Below are 15,903 nucleotides of genomic sequence, written 5' to 3'. Positions count from 1 at the left end.
TGGGTAGTGTTCAGAGCTTTCTCCTGGCTCTCCACTCAGGAGTCACTCTTTGCCGTGGTTGGGGGATCAAATGGGGTGCTGGTGATTCAACTTGAATTGGCCATGCCCAAGGCAAGTGCTCTACCTGTTAAAGTGAGTATTTCTCCAGCCCTTCATTTATAGAATTTTGAGGAGCCTAGTGGAGTTAATTTACAGAGAGTACTTAGAGTCATTTTGGCACATAATAAAATTATCATGCGCCTGCTGCGCCTTCATTGTTCTTATTGTCATCACATGCTGTATTTTATGCAGCACTATGAGCACAGCACTGGGAGCTCTTGAAAAGTTTTTTAGTAAGGTCCACATAAACATTCACCTCTAACTACTAGAATAGTTGGGCAGTAAATTGCTTTTAGTATTAACCTATATAGAGACAAGCATTAAGATTAAGAGTCAGCTACCAATAGTCTTTTTTTTTTCCTGCTTGATTCGAACTAGATGTGGAGGGAAATGTGTGTGTGTGTGTGTGTGTGTGTGTGTGTGTGTGTGTGTGTGTGTGTGTTGGTGTGGCTTGGCTTTTGGGCCACACATAGTGGCATTCAGGGATTATTCCTGGAAGTGCTCTGGAAACCATAAATGCCGCCATAATCATGGCACCTGCCCTATCCTGCTGTACTATAGTTCTGGGGAAAATATCTATGTTTGAAGTTGGTATGTGAATAGATTTAGTAGTTGTTTGATTAGAAGGGAGGAAGTCCTAATAAAACAGCCTAGTCTCTAACTTACTCTCTTCTACCTTGCATTTGCATCTTCTAGAAGAAGCAAGAAGAGCAATGGCAAGAGAAAGGAGAAAATCAGAACACTCTGTGACCTGATGGACACAGTTCTATTACCAAATCCCACATTGCAACAATCCCCTCCACCTCCTTTTCAAATGCAAGTTCTTGTTTCCTGTTACCAAGGTAAGTTTTCCACTCACTGTCTAGTTCCTGCTTTGTGTCTCCTCAATTCAGATAACTCCACTAACTTTCTCACCTTTTTTTTTTTCTTTTCGGGGGGGGGGGGGGGCGGGGGGGTTGGGTCATGCTGGTGGCATTCAGGGGTGACTCCTGGCTCTACACTCAGAAATTGCTCCTGGCAGGATCAAGGGACCATATACAGGGATACTGGGATGGAACCCAGGTCTGCCAGCTGGGTAGGCAAATGCTCTACTGCTGTGCTATCACTCCAGACCCATCCCTCATGTTTTCTTAGTTAAATCAATGCAGAGGTGAGGAGTTACAGAAAACCATCACCAGAGTTTTTTAATTATCCCAGATTTCTAGGTGATATACCCAATCAAACAGAAAGGGGATGCTTTTTATGCACAAATGTAGTATTGATTGGCGACACCAAATCTGGCTTGAGTTGTTTCCCACATAGTGGAATGAATAGTACTGAAGTATGTAGGATCAAGCTTAGCTCCCCTGTGACTAATGGCTGGCTCATCAAAATGAGTTTTTCCCTTGGGAAATAAAACTGCAAATATGGTAGAAATTTGTGATGCTGTTCTTATCCATCACTTCTGGAGTTATGTCTAAACACATACACAGCCCATAGGATGCCTGAAAAGCAAACTCAGGCTCAGAGAAGGAAGATGTGGTCAAAACTCAGATTAGGTTCTGATACTGAACCAAAGCTTTGCTTTTCCTGAAATCTCCCTGTTCTCTGAAAGGAAGACAGTCATACCAACTAAATAAAAAGCTCAATGAGAAAATGTAGATGAAAGTTGCAGAAAAAAAACCCAAATATGACATTTTCTAAGTATTTCTTCTTACTCTATTACCTGAAAATCCAAAATCTATAACTAGGACAATGTTTTACTATCTAGTACCCTAGACTTCAGGACCATTAGCAATATTAAAACTGGAATGTATTGAATAAGGCAGCAGGACATGGGGGAAGGGTGTGTGTGTGTGTGTGTGTGTGTGTGTGTGTGTGTGTGTGACACTGGGAGTATGACAGCTGAGGTCTCATAAATACAATTATATACAAAGAACAGTGAAAACCAGAGACCATCAAGTACGAAAACATTTCTAATGAGTCAGAGAGTGAGCCAGGAGGAAATATGGAAGAAAGTGGTCATGAATACTTAGATGAGAGGATAAGAAGTAGTTAAAGTGAAGAATGGGGGTTAGATGAGAACCAGCTACTGAGAACTGCCATTCTCAGCAGATAGGAAGTCCCCCATACATAAGGTTTTGTGCATATTTCATCCTACTATATCACATACAGTTATCCCCCACCAAAGGAAGACTGTCCATGGAAATCCATTCCCAATCTTGTAACAGGAGTCAATCAGAAAATGTAATTCACATTGGAGAAACTTGTTCTAGAGCCAACTTTGCTTAAACACATCTATCCGTAAAGCAAAGGGTACTGGCGCTGGGGAGCCAAGCAGGCCTAGGGGAAAACAAAATCCCAATAAGTAAGCCAAATGTGCTTTGATATTTCCAGACTCCTTCAGCAGAAACATTATGGGGTGATACAAATTAGAAAAACACTGAACTTAACTAATGCAGAATGCTAAATTTTTTTCTTGCATTTCTGTATTATAACCAAGTGCTTTTCCCACATTTGTCCCAAGGCAGCAGATGAAGCACTGTATTCACCATTGCTAATACTAGCAATTGGAACATGCTCTTTGGCAAGGCAGAAATAAGATAATTGTTCAACATAGGCTGGCTTTCCAGAAATACTGGAAGCATTGCCTGTAATTATAGACATCTGTCACTGCTAGCCACTCAGTACTAACCCTGACATCAATATACAACCATAGCACTAAACTGCCTGCAGGCACAGCAATGGAGACCAGATACGAGAGGCAGGCAATCATCTGCTTCATCCAAACTATCTGTCAAAGGTTCCCCACCGCAAATAGCTCTTACATTTTGTATCCTTAGGATAATATGTTGATTTATTTTAGATTCTCTAATATTTACAGTCTGGGCCATCTACTAAAATAAAGAAACAAAACTTATGGCTAATGGAAGCAGTTACTGGTCACAGCCATCATCCAGGGTCATAGCTCAGCCCTCAAATGTTAAAAATTGATGGCAGCTTTAACTGTGTGCTCTTATACAGATGTTTCCTTCTGTAGAGGCAATTATTTTCAATAGCAATTCAAAATGGTAAATACAATCTTTCATCAGCAAGTATGTTGCCACATTGATCTAATAGAAATGCTCATATTTTAAGGCCTTTTTTTGAGACTGAAAGATAAGTTTCAGTCAAGGTCGAGTACTGAAGAAGTCAGATTGCCCGTTTGCTTTGAGCTATAAATATATATATAGTCCTGAAACTAGTCACATTTTTTACATATACAAATGATACGATGCCTAAAAATTAAGCAGTATTATTGACAAATAAAACCCTTGGTTAATGGATGAGTCAACTGACACAAAATCTTGTAGGGAATAAATTGTTATTAAAATATATAAATGCATTTTTTTAAAGTCCAAAGACTTACTGTAGCTATGAATGTCTTTTTTTATTTCAAGTAGAGAAGCAAGATGAAAGTTATTAGACATTCAGGCTAATTAGGAATAAACACTCACAATTATCATAATGTGTTACTAAAAACCCGAATATTTCTTGGTCTGATCACAACAGCCTAAGCTGAAGAAAAACTATTAATTACTGACAGACAGTTAGCGCACAAGTGAGCTGCATCTTAAAAACCTCTTTTAAAATACAATTGCTAAATGCCTTACAGTGCTGTAATGTGAGACAGGTTCAAATCTTATTACTTCCCTGAAATTAAAACCTAAGTTTTAATACTGTTCAAGTCGAACAATGATTCCACACTTTATTGCTTTTGAAATCCCTTGATGATCATAGGAAAAAATGCCCCCGAGAAAAAAAGACTGTTTTCGATAAACAGAAAATACAGTTTGCACTCTTAGCCTCTTTGTCATCACAAAAAAAGGATTTAATGCCAATTCTTTAAAAAAAGACTTTTTCCCCACAAAATGTGCACCTTGTGTGCCATTTGTAAAATCAGTTCACTTTCTTTTATTTATTACTGCAGCGTGGCAAGGCAATAAAGAAGCTACCGATAGCTAATAAATTACATGCCTTTTAAAACAATTCTCTTGCTACAAAAACATGTAACTACAAAGGTTTACATTTACATGGTACACTATGTGAAATGTCCACTTTTGAGTCCTAGTAGTTATTTTGCTAAATTGTGGATTTTTATCAACCAGCAGATAGGAAACATTTGCAAATATCAATGTGTTATAAAAAGAAGTCTTTCTTTTTTAACTGCTCTTATGTTATTTACACTGTCTAAAAATCTTTCAAAACATGTTCAACAATATACTTTGATACATGATTTTATCCATCAAAAAGGTGATCAAACACATTCTCAGGATTAATTTAAACTTTACACAGTTAATACTGAAACCTAAGGAAGTATCTCCCCTTCCCTCCTAAATTATGTTACTGGAACCAGGCAGTCTTTTTAAAAAATCATTACTCCTAGCTATGACTTAGAACAAATTATAGAAATACTGTGAATTTAAGGTAAAAATGCCTGGATCTGTTCCATTATGTTTTACATTTTACAAAATATATAGTAACTTGATTATTTAAAGATCAAGTCAGATAAAAACATCTTCCTTAGTTATAATATTTAAAAAAATAATATTCTCTCTAGATTTTCACAAGAGCTGCCTAAAAACTTCGCTTTATGGATTAAGTTATTTATTTTTGTCTCGGGTTTGCATATGTATGAAATGAATTCTGAAATATCTATACCCCACTCCAGGATTAAATTGTTAAATTAATCAGAGTATTTGCTTAATGACCTCATCTCTAATCTCATGATAAGCATTTATGAGGTATTTATGAGGTAGTGTATTGTCTTTTATTAATTTCCTTCATTTCCTGTAACAGCTATCATGGCTGTAGCTTTTTTCGTTTGCTTCATACCTACAGAATTTCAACTTTGCTCAATTATGCATATGAACAAGGCTTCCATTTCCAAGGCACAAACAATGTTCCATTTCATTTTCACTTTCAGATGACATGCCACTAAATAGACGAACAAAAATTCCACATTCTAGAACTCTCTATAGCATTACTCCCTCTTTGAGAAATCAGCTTCACTATAATAACTAACGGTCAGGAACTAAGGGAGACGATCTTTTACCGAGATGAAATTAAATAAGGCCATTTACATTTTTCACAATTTTTTTTAAAAGAGCGGGAACCACTATAGTCATAAAATAAAATTCTATAGACCAGATATCTAATGTATGTAGAGTATCTTGGCTTTTTTTCCCTAATTTCTCTTTGCTACTTTTTTTAAGTAAATGTTGATATGTGCTAAAATCATAACCTTTCCTTATATTGTGATTGATTTTAAAGAGGGTCAAATTCTCAATTAGCAATCGAGAAACATAGTTGACAAAGTATTTTTTTTTCTATAGCCTCTTCTTCCTCTCCTATTATCTCATTGAGAAAAATGCACAGTTTTAAAGCTTTCACAATCAGGATTATTCTCCCTGGTAGTTTGGAGGAAGTCATACATTGTGTGTTATAACATGTATCATTGAGCCAATTCTTATTTAGTTGGGGAAAATAAATGATTTGTTAGGAGATTGTTCACAATAACCCAGTAAAATGGCTGCCTACCCAAGTTTCCAGTTACTGTACTACTTGCCAGAACTACTAGCACTGGGGGGAAAATGTAGTCATTGACATTTAATCAAAGAGAAAACTAGCTGCTATATGCTACTTCACACAATGCATGGTAAATACACTTAACATCTTTTATCTTATTACTATACTAAGTTTCTGGTATTGGTTTACAAAGTTATGGAATACCCCCATCACTAAGTGTCCATGATCCTCCAACTCTAGTACCTATGTCACCTCCAATCTTGTATTTCTTTCCTCCCACTGCTCTCCTATCATTTGAATAATCTTTATTTTGTTTGTTTGGTTTTTGGGCTACACCTGGCAGTGCTCAGAGGTTACTCCTGCTTCTGCACTCTGGAATTACTCCTGGTGGTACTTGGGGACCATATGGGATGCCAGGGATCAAACTCAGGACAGATGCAAGCAAGGCAGTATGATCCCCCTAGCTTCTATTTAAACAACCTTGACTCACATCTGACACTCGTGTGACTGAGTGGAAGGTGATGATGGATGGTTTTTGGTGCCAATTGACAGAAGTAGGGGAAGTGCTAGTCACTGATCAGCAGTGACAGGACTACATTTCTATAGCCAACACTGCTATGTCCTGTTGTTGATCAGAGTTGAGTTGACATTTAGATTCCAGGACCAAAAAGCAATGAAACTCCAATTGTCAGGGGGGACACTGATAGGGTGTCCTTAAATTTAACTCACAACCTTATAGGCTAAGGACTTAGTTCCAAATGGACACTCCTGTCAGATACTAGTCAAAGTCCAAGTCATCACATGCTTTTCTCATGGACTGGACAGAGATGGGAGACTCCTCTGACCTCCCTACTTGGGCTTGATTAATTTGCTTGAGTGGTCCTCACCAAGCTAAGAGAAGCCTTTCTCTCACTAGATCATTGGTTCATCATGAAGGAATATAACCAAGAAACAGTTGAAATAGAAGAGAGGCACTAGACAAAGTAAGGAAAGGGATATGTAGCTTGAAGCTGAGCCAATTCCGGGAGCTGCCCTGTGCTCCCTAGGCTGGACGTTCTCTGTATCCTTCAGTTTATCTTTGTATGGAAGTTCCCTTTCATAGGGATGGCTGATGAAATCACTGCCTCAATTTCATGGTACTCTGACTTCTCTGGAGGAAAGGGTATGGACTTGAAAGTGCCAACCCTATAATCAAATGGTTGGTTCCTCTGGCATAGCTATTCCCCATCCTGGGTGTTCTCTAAACATCACCTCTTATAGTAGTTAGCTCAGGTATGGTGGAAAGGGGCTTGTCAAGACTATTTGAGGGCCTGGATAGCTCAAAGCAGCTGGAGTACATGTTTTGCATGTTGGTGCCAATAGTTTGAGCTCTGGCACTTCTACCTCTAGGAGGGAACCCTGAGAACCCAGCTGGAAGCAGGTCCCCAAAGGTCCCCCAAGTCAAAAGAATATTCAAGACACCTCCCTGACTACTTGAGAAATTCCAAAAGCTAGGAACTCTGCACTAGAAAGGGGAACAAAGACCAAATATATATTCTTATAATAAATGATAATATCACAGTAATTTTAAGTATTTAAATAATGAATGAAGGAATAAAACAGTGGGATTGATCTAGCCCAAAATAACACTGTTCAACTCTTATAAAGAGCCTTTTCTAATTTACAATCCTTAAAAATCTGAACATTGGCTGGTTCAATCCAATGTCTCCAAATGAAATACTGCTCTAATGAACAATACATCCTTCAGATAAGTGACAGGAATAGGAATAAAGTTTCTCAGCTTTTCCCACATAAAACTGGATCATCTCATCCTACCCTCTCATCCTACCCAATCCACCTTCTGTCAATAAATCAGGAAGGAAATGGCTGATCTAGCATTATCCTAGCCGTGTTTAACAGATACGTGTATAGCGAGTGACTCAGTCTCATGAGACACTGAAATTGTGTTGAGAAAACAATGACACAGAAAACACTGAATAGACTGTTTGCTTGTTTTTCTTGGTGCCACACTCGGCAGCACTCATGGGTTACTCCTTGCTCTGTGCTCAGAAATCACTCCCAGTAGTCTCAGGGTACTATATAGGATGCTAGGGATCCCTGAGTTGGCTGTGTATAAGGCAAAAACTTTACCTGCTGGGGCTGGAGTGGTGGCGCATCGGTAGGGTGTTTGCCTTGCACGTGGCTGACCTAGTACGAACCGAAGTTCGATCCCCCAGAGTCCCAAGCTAGGAGTGATTTCTGAGTGCAGAGCCAGGAGTAAGCCGAATGTCATTGGGTGTGACCCCAAAATCAAAACCAAACAAACAAAAAAAATCCAACCCCCCTGAAAGACCCCTACCTAATGTGTTATCACTCTAGCCCCTAAACAGACTATTTTATTTTACTTTTCTTCCTTCTTCTCTTCCTACTTCATCCCTTCCCTCCCTCCCTTCTCTATTCTCTCTGTCTCCCCCTTTTCTTCTTTGCCACACACAGCAGTATTTAGGGCTTCCTTCTGCCTCTGCACTCAGAAGTCACTCTTTGTGAGCTCACAAAGAATCCCGGGATTATGGGAATTATGGGAATCCTAACCAGGTCAGCCTTGTATTAAACAAGAGCCCTACCTATTATACTATTGCTCTGGCCCTGTTTTTAAAGCTTGCAGGATAAGATTTACATAGTGTCTGGCAGACAGTGACAGTGTTCTGACTAATATTATTTAACCAAGTCTAATTTTTTTTTTACAGGGGAGAGCACGAACACAGTCCCCCACTACCACAAATTATGCAGTTGAGTTTCCCACATTTGGGGAAATTGCAGGGGTCAGCACACCTGGAGCGCAATGGGCGAGCCTCGCCCTGGGGAAACCACCTTCGTGATCATGGTGTCTCCCCTGCCAGGTAAGTATACCAAATCTAATTTAAGGCTGCAGGTATGAAGGCCTGTAGAAGTGCACAGTAGGGCAAAATACTGAAGGTCCCTGAGGGTGTGGCAGGGGAAGAAGGACAAAGAGAATACAGCTGAGGACTTTGGGGGTGGCAGGAAGTAGCTAGCAGTAAGAGTGCAGTGATGACCATGATGGGAAATCTGTCCAAACATGGAGATCAAGGGTCCTCTGCTGGGACTTCTTGCTGTCTCCCAGGCCTTGCGTTCAGAGATCCTGACCTTCGTGGCCAAACTACTTTTTGATTTTTAAATTTTCATTTTTTAAAATACGTAAAATCTTTAAACACCATGATTACAAGCATGATTGTAGTTGGATTTCAGTCATAAACAGAATACCCCCCCTTCACCAGTGCAATCTTCCCATCAACAACGCCTCCCTCCTTCTCCATCCCTGCCTGTATTCAAGACAGGCATTTTACTTCTCTCATTCTTTAACATTTTCATGCTAGTTATTAGTGTAGTTTCTTTACCTTCTCTTCTCCACACATCCTAGATCTGAGTGTGACGTGCAAGTGCAAGTGCAGATTTACATGGTACTTTTTACAACATTTTAATGACTGAGGCACAAGGCCTCTTTTAGGCACAGATCACATTTTGAGGCCAGTGATCAAGGTCAGAAAACAACACAGCTTTTCAGTTCTGGAAACCATTTTGACAATACCGTATATCATCAGATAGTCAGTACAACCACTTCCCCAGGATATAGCACAATTAAACAAGAAGGTGTCATATAATGGTCACACTACAATTTTGGAGGGGCCAGTAATAAAAATCTGGGCTGATTATGGAATGAAATACGATGCTGGAGAGACCTTAGTGTTGAGAGATTGCAAGTTCAAGGAAAAGACAATTTAGTTGCTTTCTAAAACTGTAGAGAATATTAGCAATGATTCACAAAAGATACCTAGAACAGTAGCTGATGTATGTCATAAATACTATTTTTTGGGGGGAGGGGAGCACACCAGCAGTGATCAGGGGTTTACTCCTGGGCTGTCTGCTCAGGAATCACTCCTGGAAGTGCTCAGGAACCCTGTGCAGTGCTGGCGACAGAAAGAGGGTTGGCTACATGCAAGGCTCTGTACTATCTAGCTGGCACCATAAATACTATTTCTATTGGATCCTCAGTTGACTATCTAGAGAATAATAAAGCTTATGAAGCATTAGAGCTTGTCTTTAATTTGTACAACACATTTAAAGTTTTTTTTTTAATGAGAAAGGATGAACAAATCATCATTTACATTTAGTTGTTATGCATCGATTGTTAATGTGTCACACAATGGTCAAGCATCTATTTAGGGAATTTAAATTTCAATGCCCAAGAATAAGCAATAGGGAAGTGGAAAAACAATTTTAATTACATAACAACATAACACACCACACTTAAATTAAAAAAGTAACTATTCTCTTGAGGATTAAGTGGGGGATACCCTAAAAGAAGAGGCTTCTAAGGAGGGAGTATGGCTCCTAGTTTACTGGGCACCCTATCCAGTCACTTTTGAAGTTTGTATGTTTTTTAAAAACCTCCAACATGGCTGACAAGGCTAAGAACATCAAAGCAGACAGCTTGGACTATCTGAATACAAAAAAGCAGCTGCATAGCAAAATCCAAGCATTTGCCACTTTGCAAACATTGCTGATTCCTGCCTCCATTGCCACTTGAATGCTCCCTACCCCCACATCTATTCACCTGTGCTCGGAGGGTGCAGTCAGTTGACTGGGAGGAAAGAATAAGACTGTGCAATGCAAGAGACAGCCTAATGAGATCCATCACTAATAATGAAATCTCCTTACTATTGCAAGCTTCTTTTACTATTTTAATCTCAGGTGAAAAAATGATCTTTGTCCAAAATTATGACACAGTCCTTAGATTTTAAGACAATTGTATTATAAAAATTCTATGTAATGTCTACACAATCACATGCATCCAAAATCACACACAGATCCAAAGATTAGAACACGTCTGTAGATCATATTTGTTACTTCCCAGTATAGTGAAAGAACAAATGATCACAAATTACTTCAAGAAACAGCAAGCAAGCAGCATCTCTCATCAGGCATGAACCAAACCACACCATCGCAAAATGGCTTGCTTTTCTTCTGTTTCTAAACACACCATGAAGAATGTCAGAGTGAAAAACAATGGGATAGCAATCTAGAAGAAAATGCATTCAGTTAAATGAATAAAAGTCAGCCCTGTGGTAAGAGGCTCAGCACTTACCCAGTACACTGGAGATTTGCAGGATGTGCTGTATATTTTCCCTAGGTATATGTGTTCTCTTTTCTCATCAATACGGTAGCTCCAAATGGAAGCAGGTATTAGCCTCACCATTCAGGAATTGGAGGCTTAGAAAAGTTGCCGGGTATGATTACTGAGTCACGGAGTTTACACTGAGACAGAGGCAGGCTTTAAGCCCAAGTCAAAATAATACCAAAGATGACATTTTTTTTTGGTTTGTTTTAGACAATGCTCAGGACTCACTCTTGTCTGCACTCCAGAATCACTCCTGTCAGTGCTCAGGTACTATATGAGATGCTTGGGATCAAAAGTGGGTTGGACTCATGCAAAACAATAATTTTACCCACTGTACAATCCCTCCAGACCCAAGATAACATTCTCTCTTTTTTTTTTATTTGGGCTACACCTGGAGATGCTCAGGGATTACTACTGGCTATGCATTCAGAAATTGCTTCTGGCTTTGGGGACCATATGGGATGCCGGGGCGATCAAACCGTGGCCCGTCCTGGGTCAGCCACGTGCAAGGCAAACACCCTACCACTGTGCCATCACTCTGGACCCATAGCCAAGATTCTTAATTATTCTTAATCAATAGCTTTTCTATTAATGATCACAGAAATGTCCTATAGTTAGAGTTACTGCCATGTCAAGAAGGAGTAAGCTATAAAGCTTTCTGTAAAACGCATAGGGAAGCCTCAGAGTGCATTCACAGTCATCTGATCATAAAAGGCATATTCTTTCATTGTTTTCTCCATATAATATTGAAGTTCTGATGGTAACTTGGATCAAGTTGTACAATTATCAGAGATGAAAAAATTTTCATTTTCTTTAGTTGTTCCAGAAGCTGAGTCCATCATAGTTTCATCTGTTCTCTGATCTTTTTCTCTTAGTTAACTAAATATAGTAACCGTTTATGGAAATGCGTAAGCCAGCCACTGTGTGAAACCAGCATTTCTAGCTTAGCATGAGTGATATTTTAGGAGGGAATTTTTTTTCTCGTAGGTGAACTGCATTTGTGAAAAGCTCAACAGGCCCCCGTCCTCCAGCCACTAGATGGCAGTCCCTGCTTCCCACAACTGTCACTTTAGAATGGTGTCACTGTGGCCCTCGTGGGGTTCAAATCACTACAGATAGGAATGGCTGGGAAGCACTGAATATCCGCTGTGCAGTTCTAGCACCATGAGAAGTGCGAGTACTTGTCTGCTTTTATAGACAGGAGAGCAGAGATGTCCTCTGTTACCTGATGAGTGACAGTTAGGGCTGATTGAAGTCATCTGACACCAGAACATAAATCCTTACCAAGTATTCTCTACTTGTCCACCATGAAGTTTCTCAGTCCTAAGGAGCTGGAGAGGGCATTTTTCTCCTCGTTTGATTTGCTCCTGTTAACCAGGGCAAGAGTTTAAGAAGAGAACATGGAAGAAGACTTAAGTAGCTCCAGTGTCAGGGCCCGGAGAGACAGCACAGTGGCGTTTGCCTTGCAAGCAGCTGATCCTGGACCAAAGGTGGTTGGTTCGAATCCCGGTGTCCCATATGGTCCCTCGTGCCTGCCAGGAGCTATTTCTGAGCAGACAGCCAGGAGTAACCCCTGAGCAATGCCGGGTGTGGCCCAAAAACCAAAAAAAAAAAAAAAAAAAAAAAAAAAAAGTAGCTCCAGTGTCATCAGCTCATTTGGTCCTCTTACCTATAATGTTCTAATATCAAGTTCTTACCTTCTGTGATGTTGATATTAAAAATATCAACTCTGCCCTGAAAAAATGCACACATGTCATTTTACACTTGTTTTCTGACATGGGATTTCAGAGTAGAACCTGAGCAGAATCCCCAACACATACTAGCTATCCGATCTGAAGAAGATACTGAACCATGCAGCATCCTAGATATCCTGCTATAAAAGGTGGGAAACAATACTTACACTGTATCTCAGTCACCTTCATTTGTTTTGTTTTGGGGCTATACCTGGTGGTGCTCAGGGCTTTACTACTGGCAGTGCTTGGAGATCATTCCTGATAGCATCTAGGGGATACATCTGGTGTGCTTGGAACTGAAGAAGGGTCATTCCCATGCAAGGCAGTGGCTCAACTCTTGCACTTATTTCTCCAACCCTAAAAACTCATCTTAATACAGTCCTGTTGTCTCCCATTTACTTGTTGGTTTTAAGCAGAGTACAATAGTCCATGAACTCATGGAATCCTATTTCCAGAGGCAGAGGCCTGACTGCTTAATGGTGGTCAAGGACATGTGCGAAGGGATTCTGGCCTCCCTTACTGACCACTTGGTGACTGTCATGGGCAATGTGATTATTTTTTCCTTATTATTTTATCCACTTTCCCCATTACTGATAAAAAACGAGGGTTCTTAGAAATAAACAGACATTTTCTCAAAGAAGAAATACAGCAGGCCAAAAGACACATGGAAAAATGCTCCACATCACTAATTATCAGAGAGCTGCAAATCAAAACAACAGTGAAATACCATCTCAAACGACAAAGATTTGCACATTTCACAAATAACAACAACAATCAGTGCTGGGGGGATGTGGGGAGAGAGAAACTCTCATTCACTGCTGGTGAGAATGTAGACTGTTCCGCCTTTTAAGAAAACAATATGAAAATGCCTCAAAAATATGAAATTGAGCTTCCATTTGACCCAGCAATACCATTCTTAGGAACCCCAAAACTATGCAGAAATGCCTTCTGCATTCCTATTTTTGTTATAGCACTATTTATAATAGCCAGAATCTGGAAACAACCCAATTGCCTGAGAACTGAGGAGTGACTAGAGAAACTGTGGTTTATCTACACAATGCAATAATATGCAGCTGTTAGAAAAAAAATTAACTAATGAAATTTACTTATACATGGATGGATATGGCAAATTTCATACTAAGTAAAATGAGTCATAGGGAGATGAACAGACAGAATAATCTCACTCATTTGTGGGATATCAAAAAATAAAAGATAGTATGGTAATAATATCCAGAGACAATAGAGATGAGGGCCAGGAGGGCCAGTCTATGGTAGGAAACTTGTGACAAAGAGCCAGGATTACAGTGAAGGTATAAGACAATAATAATTAGAACTGGCCCCTTTGGATAAAAATGGGGTGCTGAAAATGAATAAAGTGATATACATGGCAACCTTCATTAACAATAGGGCAAACTACTGTCGAAAGGAAAAAAAAGGAGAGGGGAGGGAAGAGAGAGCGAGCAAGCGAGAGAGAGAGAGAGAGAGAGAGAGAGAGAGAGAGAGAGAGAGAGAGAGAGAGAGAGAGAGAGAGGTGAAATATCTGCTCAGAGGCATGTGGAGGGGGGAAGATGGGAGAGAAATTGAGGACACTGGAGATGAAAACGTGCACTGGTGATGGGTGATGTACACTGTTTGACTAAAACTCAATTATGAAAAATTTTGTAATCATGGTGCTTAAGTAAGTAATCAAAAATGAGGTTCTTTAATTTTGCTCATATATTAACATTCAGAAATCCCAAAAGAATATAGGATTAAAAGTCTAAAAGGCCAGCGATCAGAGGAATCCTTAACAAATGTATCTCCAGGCCTTTTGAACAGGAAAAACCACTAGGAATTTGTTTACTTTTTAATCCATGTATGATTTGAGGGCCATACCTGGCTGTGCTTGGGAGCCCATATGTAGTTGGAATGGAACTGGGATCAGCCACAAGCAAGTGCCTTAAGCCCTGCACCATCTCTATTTATAGTGGCTCTATGACTAGAATTTACGCTAAAAAATGTCTCCACTCTTCTATGTTTCACTTGGGAATGACAGAACTTGTGCTTAAGACATGGTGAAACAGAGATTTTATTTTACAGAATGGGTGAACTCAGAGAGGAATACAGACTTAGAAGCAGATGGTAAGACTGTGGCTCTCCAAGCAAGCCGAAGTGAATCCAAAGTCTATTACCAGGACCACCTGTATGCAGTTTCCAGTGAGAGTCTTACATTTATGCTGAGTCACTTCTTTGGTGAAATTCAAGGGCCAGGGATATAGTATATGCCTGCCTTGCAATGAAGCCAACCCTCTTTCCACCCATAGCACTGCTTATGGGCCCTTATGCACCATCAGGGGGTCACTCCTGGGCACTCCTGAGTGCTAGATGTGGGCAAATACTCCCCTCTAAGAAATATAGCTAGATTTTTCTGTACAGACAAAAACCTAGTATTTAAGTCTGGTCTTTATAGTATATGCTAAAGTACCTTTTGATAAAACAATAGTCCTTTCAATTTAATGTCATGCAAGCACCACACAAATCATTTAATAGTGTATTTAGTCACAGAAAAGCAGAGTGAAACATAAAATGCTCTCCCAACAGACAGCTTCTCCATACATCTCTATGCCTGGAGCCAAAATCCATCACGAGCAAGAATACTCGAGAGAAATAATAATATAAAAATCATGTGTCCTTCCTATCCTCAGATCTCTGAGCTGATGTCGACTGCTCCATGGTCTGTGACATCCAAAGATGATGATGACAAAGGAAACTACGAATTATCCTGTCTCACAGTAAGTCAAAATGTCATTTCAAGTGAAGCAAAACACAAAAAGGGATTTCACAGTAAGTCATATACTGGGTTTCAAAAGGTCTTGCAAATTGGATCTTTGCTGTATGTGGTAGGAAATACTGTGAGGGGCCAGAGTAACCCATGACAAGACAGCTCGTGGACACTTGCAGCCATCGGGAAGGTCCTGGGGCCCCTCTGCAGAGATGGTGTGGAGGTGGCAGTGGGGGTAGGACTAGACACAGCTACTGGGGAAATGTCCCTGAGTCACACCTGATCCATCACCTGCTTAAAAGTCTCACTGGTGCCCTGCTTCCTCAGGTTAAGAGTTTCTTCTTGACATGCTTCAGAAAAGGGACCATCTAGCCTTAGCACATACCTGCCTTTGCAACTTGTACCATAACTGCCTTTCTCCTGACCTCCACTGAAAGCACCCGGGATTTTACCACCCTGGCTGCACATTGGACAGTGTGTGCTCTGCTGTTTCCTCAGCTGGAGATGGGCACCTTTCCTCTCTTGGCTTGATAAAATCTCCAATTCCCGTACCTGCTACTCTGCCATTTCTCACAGGACAGAAATTC

General features: G+C 40.1%; 1 protein-coding gene and 1 non-coding gene across 2 annotated transcripts in view; both read right to left on the bottom strand.

Annotated features, from left to right (window-relative positions):
- RANBP17 (RAN binding protein 17) overlaps positions 1-15,903 on the bottom strand; it is a gene marked incomplete at its 5' end in the record, with an annotated part of 271,440 nt that overhangs the window by 99,663 nt on the left and 155,874 nt on the right.
- Positions 8,370-8,533, bottom strand: LOC126012542 (U1 spliceosomal RNA). The gene has a single exon (XR_007497000.1). It is a non-coding gene; the product is annotated as a U1 spliceosomal RNA (small nuclear RNA).

Source organism: Suncus etruscus, chromosome 6, assembly GCF_024139225.1.
Source record: "Suncus etruscus isolate mSunEtr1 chromosome 6, mSunEtr1.pri.cur, whole genome shotgun sequence".
NCBI classification, from domain to species: Eukaryota; Metazoa; Chordata; class Mammalia; order Eulipotyphla; family Soricidae; genus Suncus; species Suncus etruscus.
This window is presented reverse-complemented; position numbering and strand designations above follow the sequence as displayed.